Genomic DNA, 11,805 nt, shown 5'->3' with positions numbered 1-11,805 from the left:
TGCTTGCCTTTTGTATGTTACACTTCTGTTTTCCCTGGCTGCTTTCAGAAGTGTCTCCTTATCAAGGCTGTGGTCTTTGATCTTCATCAGTAAATGCTTTAAGTCCTCTTCACTTTCAGCAAGCAAGGTTTTATCATCTGCATATCGTAGATTGTTAATGAGTCTTCCTCCAATCCTGATGCCATGTTTTTTTTTCATATAACCCAGCTTCTCGTATTATTTGCTCAGCATACAGGTTGAATAAGTATGGTAAAAGAATACAACCCTGTCAGACACCATTCTTAATTTTAAACCATTCAGTGTTTCCGTGTTCTGTTCGAGCAACTGCCTCTTGGTCCAGGTATGGATTCCTCATGAGCACAATTAAGTGTTCCGGAATACTCATACTTCGCAATGTTGTCCTTATCTTGTCATGATCCACACAATTGAAGGCCTTTGTGTAGTCAATAAAGCACAGATAAACATCTTTCTGGTATTCTCTGCTTTCAACCAAGACCTTTCTGACATCAGCATTGATCTCCCTCATTCCACGTCCTCTTCTGAATCCGACTTGAACCTCTGGAAGTTCTCTGTCAATGTATGCTTGCAGCCATTTCTGTATTGCCTTTAGTAAAAATTTACTCGCATGGGATATCAAAGATATTGTCCGATGATTTCTGCATTCCATTGGGTCACCTCTCTTTGAAATGGGCACAAATATGGATCTCTTCCCATCAATTGGCCAGATAGTTGTCTTCCAAATTTCTGGGCAGAGATGAGTGGGTGCTTCAAGTGCCACCTCACTTTCTTGAAAGATTTCAATTTTTATTCCATAAATTCCCGGTGCCTTGTTCTTTGCCAATTTCTTCAATGCACCTTGGACTTCTTCCTTCAGTATCATTGGCTCTTGATCATATGAAATAGCATTAGACAGATCTGCACAAGAATTCTTTAAAGTGTTCAAGAGCAAAGATGTCGGTGTGAGGACTAAGTTGTGCCTGACCAAAGCCATGGTATTTTCACTTGCTTCATCCACATGTGAAAGTTGAACGTGACTCAGGAAGACCCTAGAAGAATGCATGTCTTTGAATTATGCTGTTGGAGAAGAAAATCAAAAGTGCCATGGATCACCAGAAGAACAAACAAGTCTTTCTAGGAAGAAATACAACCAGAGTGCTTCTTAGAAGCCTGGGTTTTGAGACTTTGTCTCTTGTAGCTCAGGCATGTTATCAGAAGGGACCAGTCCTTGGAGAGGAGTATCTTGCTTGGTAAAATAGAAGGTCAGTTAAAAAGAAACAGGCCCCCAATAAGATGGAATGACACAACAACAACAACAATAGGCTCAAATGTAACAACAATTGTGAAGATGGCACAGAACCAGACAGTGTTTCATTCTGTTGTGCCTTAGGTAGCTATGAGTCAGAACACTCGGCAGGACCTACTGAAAACAACAGAACAAATAGTGCAGAATTCTTCGGGGAAGTTTTAGAGAGATGGAAACGTCATCTTCAGAGGTGTACAGACCTAAGTCGGAGAATGTAAGAGCAGCTTCGCTTTGGATCTTTGTACTTAATTAAAGTTTCTATGATTTTGTAGCAATACTTTTTGACTTCCCCTCATATCCTGTTGGGAGTGCTTTCTGCAGATGTGACACCTATTTGTCTAAACTAAGTGCATCACCATCTTAGATTCCATCCATTAGCAAGAAAACAGTAAAAGAGCCAAAACCTGCGGTGTAATTTCTATTTTACTCAAGAGTTCCACCAAGCTTCAACTTGAGCATCTGGGATATTAATTATTTCACAACTTGGCCAATTAAGTCTACATCCTAGACAAAATATAGACAGATGTCCTATAGTTTTAAAAAGTGGGCAATTCAAAATAAGCACCATTTCCAATGTGACATTAAAGATTATATTTTTAAAAAGGAAAGACTGTGCTAAATATTTTTCAGATAGCAATTTCTACAAAACTTCTTTCACTCTAAAGGGGAAGTTAGGTAATGTCAGAAAAATGCTAACAACTCTATAAGGTGATGCTGAAATGAAGTATAATTGAGAAAATAATTTCCCAGACCAGGAGTAACTGTATAAAATATGTAGCTCATTGAGTTTTTTATAAATAGCTCTTAATGCTTGAAATCTGTTCATTGATTTGAAAGAGGTGAATAGCATTGTTATTGTTTTGTCAAAAACTGAAATCACATGGTAACTCTTTAACAGTTATATTACTGAAGTTCACATCGTCCCAAATGTTAGCAGATAGATGCTACTGTTATACTACATACCTTGATGTTTTCTGCTAGGAAGATAGATGGAAGGATGGATGGCTGTTTGGACAAGTAGATGGATTAGTAGATGCATAAGATTACCTTTAAATTTAGGTAATGCCCTTGTAGGCTCAGTTTACATTTCTTCATCTTTTTTTTCCCCCCAAAAGAAAAGTCAAATATTTTTACATGCATCAACAACCAACTCATTCTGTGATTATATGTTTTCTTGAGTCTACAATAATTGTTTATACAGTGTGGGCCTGTAAACACTTAAACACAAGTTTGTGTGCTTATAAACAACTGAAAGACGAAGGGACAATGGACCAGTGTGAGCAAAATCAATCAACCTCTCATTAAACCCCTTTGGTCAGAGAGCTTGATTTTCCTTGGAAAGTTGTTGAGGTTCACCAGAGGGTGAGAGAAATTAAAAGTATAATGGCGGAAGGAGTGGAGAAGGTTAAATCAAAGGAAAAGATATTTAAATGAGTTTCAAATTAATGTAAAAAGGAATTCAATTAAATTAATATAGTCATAAGTCATAAATGAAAGCAAAGATGGGGTGCCTGATAGTGATCAGTAGCCGAATGAGAAGAAATTCTAGTTTCACATCATTATTTGATTGATATTTTCCAGATGGGAACACACTGAGGCTGGGGGAGCAGGTATATGACTCACCCAAGGTCGTAGCTGACCCCCAGCCCATCCACGTCTTTTCTCTTGCATTCCACATTGTATCCTGCCCACATCTGGTAATGCAAAACAAACAGAGCCTTCATTTTGTTTTTTCTTCATAAATGCAGGAAGTATCTGCATTTCCAAGGAAAATATTTATGTATTTTTTAAGTGGATTCCAAGATCAAATGAATATACAAATTAAAACGAACATATCTGCTTGTTGGCCAACGCTTTTCTGAGGTTCTAGTTGTGCTTTAAACATGAAAACAGGCTAAGAGCTTTCATTTTGAAAAAAGACTGCTTCGGTTGATTCAGTTATCTTGTTTTTGAAGGAATTTATTGTCCCTCCTGTCTCCTCCACTTTTATTTCATCAAATGGTGACACTACATTAACCAAGACATAAAAAACAACAAAGCAAAACCAGGATAAAGTGATTTGAAAACGTTAAAGCTGTAATTCAGTTGATTTGGGAGAAAAATGGATGGGTGTGCCTTTTTAGGGTTCAATTTCATTTCAGCACAAGATTCTAGACTTGTTAATCCAAAGTGTCAGCATAAATTTGGAGAATCATTTTTCACTTAAGAATGACCAAGATAGCATTCCGTTTACATTTTAATGGAGCAAGAAAAAAAAGCTAGGCTTGGGCCCACTACAATAGAAGCTCATTACCTCGAGGTCATGGGACCCCTTCAATTCAATGACCAGAAGAGTTTAAAGTAATGTTTAAAAAGTAATGCTACCTCAGAGAACTGTATAAACATAACTAAAGCTGATATAAATGGGGCTAAAATAAGGTTGGGTCGCGAAGGTTTCTAAATTTAAGCTGACCATTGACTTTGTGGTATCATACCCAAAGTCATGTTGATTAATTAGCTAATGTAAATTCCAAGCAGTCTCATTAGTTGAAGTATAGCAGTGGGTCATGTTGAGTTTAAAATTAATTATAGAATTGAATCAGCATTAACAACCAAGAAATTAATCTTTGTACTATTTTTCCAAAGGCCAAATAGAAAGTAATAACTAAGAAACCACTATAAATATTTAAATGCTGCCCTCTCTAGTCTTGACAACTTTGAAACTCTAAAAAAAACCGTTTAGCTGGAATGTGGGTAATCTTCTTCTAGTCTTTTCTCATAACATATCCAAATGAACATAACTAGTCCAACATTAGCATCTGTGTTCTACTTATAGCCATTGTCATCTGACTGCCACCAAATCAGGACAAAGGACAGCCATTAATAATTGCTGTCGTTGGTGGCTTTGTGTTACAGCTGCAAGTCAGGCCCTTCCCCCTGACCTCACGCACAAGGTACGCAGCTGAATGACCTTGGTCAGCCTGAACCTGTTCAGCAGAGCCCTTGTTTGGCTTGGTCATACTCCAGGCCTGAAAGCTGTCCGGGTCAGCACCAAGAATCTTGTGTATAACTCTGTACTCCCATCAACATGGTTTCTAGAGTCATCCCTTGGCATGACAAGAAGCCATCTTGTTGATGGGTCACATTTATAACATCAACATATATATATATATTAATGTTTTATTGTGAATTATGTGATAGTTTACATGGGAGAACATTAGTTTTACATTCATTCTATCTTATATCGTCTCATTGCCATGGTTACAATCCCCTCCATGCAATCCTTCCCCCGTGCCCCCCAGGTCTTCAGCACACAATCGCTCTCCCTCTCTGAATCTAAAGTCTCCAGCTGCTCCATTGCTGCATGTCATCATCTCTGGCTCCATTTCAGGCATCACTGCTTCTCTGGGTAGGGTCCAGTCTCTGCTCTTCTCCCTTGATGGTCCTAGGGACTTTCGCTCCTAGACTGAAAAGTTAATCACTCCCCTCCTTGCTATAAAACGTCTACCTTTACATTTCCGACCCTCACAATCAGTCCTGATAACAATTATTCACTATTGTATCACAAGAGACCCGTCTGCATTTCATTGCATCAGCCCCGGCTAGTCAGACTGAATACTACACACTGGAGATTCTACCTTCCTCCAGGCCCTCTGGATCTAGGTTCCCTCTTGAAAGCTTGTAAGCCAGTCACTTCTTGCCTTAACACACATATTTTTAAAATTTTAATTTTATTCAATCTGCCTTAGAAACATATCTAACTTTATTTTTTCTGAGGTATGGAAAATTCCATTTACACAATGTATTCTAATCCAAGATCATCTCTCACCCAAATATTAGAATGACTTTCTTCCTTTCTGGTCTTCTTGCCCCTTATCTCCTTCCCACCCGCCAACAATCTATTGTCATGTGGCAGAAAAACAATGAACTTTATGGACTGCTAGTCAGAGCTTGGCTCTCTGGTGGTTTTATGAACCATGACTTAACGATGTTCCTCTAATACCTACTGTCACCTCCACCCAGAGTCAGCTTCATAATTTGTGGAGCCCATAGCTTAGTGAAAATGCAGGCCCTCAAGTTCAGAATTATTGAGAATTTCAAAATGGTGAAAGTAGAGCATTCAATCAAGTACATGGCATGAACCATGAAGCCATTTCTATCTCCAGCATCATGATCACCTACTCTCTGATGTACTATATTGTTTTTGTACATCCAGACACCGAATCCTACTTTTAAAAATGGAACCATGCATGTACTATGCATGCTCACCACTGTAAAGCTAGATTTCCGAACATACCTTCCAGCCAGTTTTCCTTTAATGTGGTCACTGTCTTCATGTCCCCCTTTGGAACAATGGTACAAGCCAGTAACATCACCTTCCATGATCATGGGAGGAAGATCCCTCATGGCACAGTGAGTTAAGGATTGGACTGCCAACAGCAATGTCAGCAGTTTGAGCCTAACCACTGCTCAGTGAGAGAAAGATGAGGTTTTCTCCTCCCCTAAAGATTTACTGGCCCTCTAGGGAGCAATTCTATCCTGGCCTGTAGAGTTTTTATGAGTTGAAATTGGCTCTGTGGCAATGGGTTGTGAGTAGGAACATGGGAAATTAAGAAAAATAGGAATCCACTTCATATTTGCTGGTATGTTCATAAGAAAGCGTAACTTATGATAGCAAAGCAAGTTTTTACATCTGTTACTTTTAAATAAGGAGCTCTGGTAGCATAGTGGTTACAAATTGGGTTCAAACGTCAAGGTCAGCAGTTTGAAACTACCAGATGCTCCGCAGGAGAAAGATGAGGCTTTCTGCTCCCATAAAGATTTACAGCCTCGGAAACCCTGTTCAGGGTCACTATGGGTCAGAACCAACTCAAAGGCACTTAACAACAATAACAACTTTTAAATAAGAAAAGGGGAAATGTCCACTGAGACTAAAAACAAAGAAGCCTCAAGTACAGAGGCAGAAGTGGCCAGCACAGTCCGTCCGTAGAAGTCTGTCTTAGCCTCTCTCTTGGCTGAGCACTAATAGTCCATTCCTGCTTTGAAGGAGTTTGTCTAGTGATCAGATTAATTTAGCAATTCCTAGAATATGGAGTCCTGGTGTGGCCCTGTAGGATAAAGCACTGGACCACAAGGTTGGTTTGAGCCACAAGGTCACCGGTTCAAATCCACCTTGTAAACCCTCTTTGTAAACCCTTTACAGGGTTGCTGTGAGGCAGAACCAACTCGACGGCACTTTAACAGAATATGAATATTAAAAATAGTAGTGGTTGTAACAATTATGTTCTTGTTGTTGATGGTTGCCATTGAGGCAATTGGGACTCATGACAACCCTGTATCAGGATAGAACTGCTTCATAGGGTTTTCTGAGTTCTCATCTTAATTAGAAGATTTTCAGGCTTGGGAACCATACACAGGGTCATCATGAGTAGGAACCGACTTGGCAGCATACACAGCAGAGAATCTCAACTAGAAGCAGAATGCCAAGACTTTTCTTCCACCGTACTGCTGAGTGGACGTAGTGGTTAAGAATCAGGCTGCTAACTAACCACAAGGTCAGCAGTTCAAAACTACCAGCTGTTCTGTGGGAAAAAGATGAGGCTTTCTACTCCCATAAAGATTAACAGCCTTGGAAACCCTGTGCAGGGTCACTATGAGTCGGAACCGACTCCACGGCACGTAATCACCTCCACCACCCTTAGGTTAGCAGCCGAGTACAAACCATTCGCACCACCTACAGGCCTTCCATAATATGTTGTTGTGTTTAAGTTCTGTCGAGTGAGTTTCTGACTAATAATGGCACTGTATAGGGTTTCTGAGAGTAGCTCGTGGATTTGAACCACTGACCTTACAGTTAGCAGTCCAGTGTTTTTCCTACAGCGCCACACCCGGGCCCCATAATATAATTGTGATTTATTGAGCTCCAATCGTAATGGTCCTGGTGCAATGCTGTAGGATAAGCACTAGACTATTAACCGCAAGGTCAGCCGTTCAAACCCATCAGTTGACTGAGTCAAAAATTACTGGAAGTTGTTTAACAACAGCATCAACAATCTTCATAGTTGGGGCCTAAGACTCTGTGTGTGTGTGTGTGTGTGTGTGTGTGTGTGTGTGTGTGTTCACTAGCAGCAAGTGAATCTTCTGCTCAGTACTTTGAGAATTACTCCTCCAAATTATAGTTTCTTCTTCCGTGGGGCTAAACCAAAAGAAGAGTTCAAGGAATCTTTCATCTCATCCAGTCCTTCCTGGAGGCATTTGAGCATTCAGGCCCTTCCCTACCCTAGTTAAATGTCTTAAATGGAGCTAGTATGCCGTGCAAGTCAGCCAAATACATGGTTTGAAAAAAAGTTAAATAATTTCATACAACAAAACCTAAAGCACATCATTGTCTCTCACACGATATGAAACAAATTCAGGGCCCTTAATGCTATCCTGTGCATTTTACATCTACCCTGTGCATGGAAGATCATTTGTTATAACACATGTGACATTCCACAGTGCATCCTGGGGCTCTGAAGATTGTCAGCTGCATGGAAGAGTGATTCAGGGGGAGGATGATACAAACCAGGCACTAAGGTAAGAGCCATCTCTGACTCAAGTGCCTTCCACAAGCTTGTATGGTCAGCACCAAATTCCATCAATTGTCCCTGACTGAAGTACATTTAGAAATCTCACCCCTAATGGAGATGAAAAAGTCTGGCTATGTAACCCTTCAGCCCATATTTTCTTCCACCTCATTCATACTTCATCATTAAATTCCAGCTCATGTTTACTTTCCAAATACCAAGTCATGATGTCATGTTATTGAAACTGCGTTTTGCTTTAATTATCCCATTTTTTAGATGTATTTGCCCTGTAGCTTCGCTTGAGTCTCATCTAGGGAAACTTACACAAATTTTGATCACCTCTTAAAAAAAGGGAAGGGAAGTCAGTTTGCTAGAATAATCATCTGCCTTGTGAAGTTGGAAGAGAAAGATGAAATAATGGAATCTGGCTACTGGATGTTTAAAAAGCAAACGGAGGGAAAATAAAGACATTGCCCATACAAGAAGTCTTACAACAAGTATCATGAGCATGCTTTGTGAGATCAGAACTCATGTAAATGCAAATAATAAATAGGTGGGTGGGAAAACATGATCAGTCTTACATTTTCCAGTTAGCATAGAGAACATAAAACAACTGAGAAGACCACAGGGAAGACCTTTCAAAGGCCTTTGTTTAGAAGACTCTTTGCCACAGCTCAGCAAACCACAGTCTTCAGGTCCTATGCTGTAATATCTATGTTCTATCGTGTTTCAACTGAACACTTCTTATCTGCAGGAGGACTGAAAGTAGAGTACCCAGAAAGGACCTGCGGTTGTTGTTGGCTATGTAGTTGGGTCCTACTCATAGCGTTCCTGTAAATGGTTTCCAAGGAACAGCTGGTGTGTTTGAACCACAGGCCTTGCGGTTAGTAGTCCATTGCTTGTCCTACAGAACCACATCAGGACTCCTAGGGACTATTTAAGAATAGCAAAGAATTAGCTTGATCAGAACCAAGAAATGAGGAATTCTCAGAGAGAGGAGAAAAGTATAAGCAAATGATCAACATCTGCCCTAGTCATTCAGCTATCCACTCTCCCATATTCAATTAAAGTTCAATTATGCTGTAATCAATTTCCTTTGAAACAACCTTCCTGCAAGCATTTCCCAAAGACCTCGTGGCCTGCTTTAAAAATGTCTGGATATGGAAGACCAAAACACTACAATCCAATGATTTTAGTAACTGTTAAAAATGTTCTTTCTTGATCAGAACAAAAAAGGTGTCTACCTTCCAAAAACATACAAACACGATAAATACCAGTATGAAAGAGTAATGGCATGCATGGTTCTAATGGCATAAGAAGTAGAAATGTTACTGCTTGTGTCAGACATTTATTAAGTACGTAAGTGTACAGTCCTGGTGTGGTGCTGTGGGTTAATGCGCAGACTGCAAACCTGTTTGAACTGTAAGGTCGGTGGTTCAAGCTCACCAGCTGCTCCTCAGAAACCCTATACAGGGTCACTATGGGTCAGAACTGACTCGATGGTGCTTAACAACAACAACAGGCATACCAGCCATAGTTTAAAGCCCAGGGATAATACAAATTGATTTTGTTTTGAAATGGTTAAATGAATCTAATTCTAGTCAAAAGAACAGTACTGCTAAGAAGTTTTGTGTGACATCTAAGGACATTTGGAAAAAGGTAAAAGACATGCATGCACCCAGCTGGCATATAACATCAATATATCCACTGAAAATACCACTACACACCATGGTTTCCACAGAAAAAGCCAAAGTTATGTGAGTAGCATTAGCCTAAGTCCCTAACTAGAGCTGTTTATATAAAGTCTTTATTGTATTTATTCCCATATCTGTGATAGTAAAGAGTAGGGAGAGTACACTGTTGACAATCAGGGAACGCAAATTACATTTGCTCTGAAACAGCTACAGTTGTTGCTTTCAAAGCCTGGTCAAACTTCCAAGATGGAGAACATGAGCCATCTAGTTTAAGAGTTAGCTTGCTGTTTGCTTAAAACTTTAATTCCTTGAAACTGAGAATAGTGATGCTAATAGGAAAATCTCATATACTATAGCTTATAAGGCGTCCTGGTGTGGCGCTGTTGGCTAATGCGCTGGACTGTAAAGTAGTTTGGGCCACATGGTCAGTGGTTCAAGTTCACCAGTTGCTCCTTGGAAACCCTATACGGGGTCGCTATGGGTTGGAACCGACTCGACGACACTTAACAACAACAACATAGATTGTAAAGTACTTAGTTTTGCCTGATTTGGGAAGGCACAGAGGATTATCCCACGTATGGAATTAAAGCTAGAATAAAAAGAATGACTTATCTCAGGAAAATGGTTGCGGCATTGTTAAGCAGTTGACTTCCATCTCCACTTGCAAAGACCCAAGTGATAACAGAACTGCAACTTTTCACTTGTTATGTGTTTTTCAATCTTAAAGCACTTCATATTCATTTTCTATTTTAATCCTAGGTAATCTGGTAATAATAAATGTGTAAGTGTTATGAAGCTGAAAGTCTTTGTTAAAGATAAAATTCAACTTTGAAGCTCTGGAGAAAGTGTCATAGGTTAAGTGTGAGGTCCTGCAGTTGTGTCCAAATGATCAACTGTGTTAGTGGGAGGAAAGGGATTCAAGAGCTGGCAGAGCATCTATGGAGACATCAGGGGTCTTGCTGGACAGAAGCTTCCTTAGAATCCATTGTCAGTGTGGCTGGTGGAAATGTGTGTTCCGCCATAGACTCTGTCACATGTATCTGGATTGAGAAAAATTGTATCCCATTCCACCTCACCTAGAATATCCCATTACAAACTGGGTCCTCTACTTGTAGGATTACAATGCTTACTCTGCTCCAGACACTGTTAAACTCTTTACATATATCATGTTGTTGTAAGCTTTAAGACAACCAACGAAGCAATCCTCTTATAAGTAAGGGAAAGGAAGATCAGGAAATGCTGTAGCTGTCTGCACATTGGCCTGCCCAATACCCACTTTATCTTCTTTTCTTTGTATAACTCCCTTGTCACTATTATATATAGTGTGGATTGAACATCAGTCAACCCCCAAGACAGAGGGTGGAAATGTGAATCAAACATATCTACAACATAAAGTTACATCATAAGTGAAGTATCACAAGGCCAGAGAATAATGGGTCTGGTAACACCCAGTCAGGAATGCTCTCATAACATGGCCCCATTGCTTTGGTTCCCAAAGGTCTTCTCATTGTCTGGCTTTCCCAGAGCCCATTTTTTTCCTTGAGGACACTTAGTCACTAGCTGTATTTCATAAATATAGTTCTTTATTGTTTAATTTGGTATCCATGTACTATTGTTAGTTACCAAAGAACACCAAGTGACCTGTGTCAAAGTAAACAAGTCATTGCCGCAGCCCAACCTATATCTGCAGATGAGTGTGATCTCTTATACCCTCCTATACCCACCAACTGCTCCTTGGAAACCCTCCATGACACTTAGCAACATCTCTTTAGCATACCTGTCTTCCTGTGTAGCTATTTGTAAATTATTGTTTGATAACACTAGTGTTGCAGGATTGTCTGTGTTATATGAATTACCATAGTTACCGGGTTTTCTTGCATTCCTCTCAGTAGTCCCTTAGCCGTGGTCATTCTGTGCTGATCTTCCTGTTTTGTATAGCGACACTAATAGGAGTTCTTTCTGACTTACCCTTGTATGTAATGAAGGTCATTGCCGTGCCTACTAAAAAAGATCTTCTTAGATCTAACTAATATCTCCATGAACTTTTTTAAGCCCTCTCATTTTAAATGTTAATCTTACTTGCCCTGAAGAATTATTATATATATATATAATTATTTTAATATATAATTCAACAACAACAACACACATATATGTATATATATATATATATATTGTTGTTGTTGTTAAGTGCCGTCGAGTCGGGTCCGACCCATAGCGACCCTGTACAGGGTTTCCGAGGGTGTAAATCCTTACGGGAGTAGAA

Source organism: Chrysochloris asiatica, unplaced genomic scaffold (assembly GCF_000296735.1).
Source record: "Chrysochloris asiatica unplaced genomic scaffold, ChrAsi1.0 scaffold00151, whole genome shotgun sequence".
Classification (NCBI taxonomy): domain Eukaryota; kingdom Metazoa; phylum Chordata; class Mammalia; order Afrosoricida; family Chrysochloridae; genus Chrysochloris; species Chrysochloris asiatica.
This window is presented reverse-complemented; position numbering follows the sequence as displayed.